At 35.6% G+C, this 1172-nt stretch overlaps 1 pseudogene; it reads left to right on the forward strand.

Moving 5' to 3' along the window:
* The first annotated feature begins 234 nt into the window (after positions 1-234).
* On the forward strand, positions 235-906 carry LOC129249224 (uncharacterized; annotated as a pseudogene).
* The last annotated feature ends 266 nt before the right edge of the window (positions 907-1172 follow it).

Genomic DNA, 1172 nt, shown 5'->3' on the forward strand with positions numbered 1-1172 from the left:
GTAAAGTTGGTGCCACACTTCTTCTGACGGTTGTCTCTTTTCGGCGCATTAAAACGATATAGAAAAACTAATTTGAACTGTCAAAAGTGTGTGCCGGTATTTGCAGTTTAATTCAAAACAAATCGAGCCGTTAAAGTGAAAGGACGCGGAGGGCAACTGTATTTATGGAACAGCCAAGAGAAATTGCAAGTGAAAATAAAAGAAATTATCTGTTTTTTTAATATTTCAAGAAAAATGGTTGAAGGAGGTGTTTTAAAAAGTTTGCTATCGTAAACGCTTTTCTATCGCCCACTATGAGCAGACCAATGTTACGACCACGTCATTAAATTGATTATTCAAAGCTTCAATATTCCCGCCTCACATGAACGTGCGCTGCTGATCTCCACCGAAAATGGCAGAATTTTTGACAGGCTACTCTTTGATTACTTTCTAACACTTTTTCCCAATCCCAGCATCATTTTTTACATACGGTATGATTACAATCGCGCAGTGAGCATTTTGCAATCAATACAATAGCAACAAGAAATAAAGTAATGATATTAATATGCAGGAAGAGAAAAAGTTACTACCGACTGCGAAATAGAAAAATACAAGTTTACACCGGTGTTTCGCATGAATTGTTTTATATACGAATATCCAACAACTAAGATAAAAGCGGAAAATAATAGCAGTAAGAAACATAAGTCTAGCACTGTGAAGCATTCACCACGAAGCGAGTTCATGAAACGTGTGAAAAAGCATTTGTAAGTTGGTGAATTTAAAAAGTGCACAAGAAAACCATTGGCATAAGTAAAGCGCATTATGCGAGTGTGCAGAGATGACTGCAAAAAAAGCAACAAGACAGAGGCAAAAATGCAACTAAAAAAGAGCCTCGGGGAAATTTGTTTTTGAAGAAATTTACTAATTTATTCCAGCAACAAAGGAGATCAGATTGTTCGCCGTTGAAGTATACAACTTTGAATTACTCATTCCATTAATTTTATTAAAAATACTCTAATTCATAAAATACTAGCTGTACTCGGCGCGCGTTGCTACGCCAACAACTAATATAAATTTAGGAAACTCTGAAGGCCTGAGCAACTCAGCCATTCTCGAAAAGAAAAAGCAAAATTTTTGAATTTTATTTAATTATTTTGAATTTTAATGAAACGTTGAGGCCTTTGCACTCTGCA

Source organism: Anastrepha obliqua, chromosome 5 (assembly GCF_027943255.1).
Source record: "Anastrepha obliqua isolate idAnaObli1 chromosome 5, idAnaObli1_1.0, whole genome shotgun sequence".
Taxonomy (NCBI): Eukaryota; Metazoa; Arthropoda; class Insecta; order Diptera; family Tephritidae; genus Anastrepha; species Anastrepha obliqua.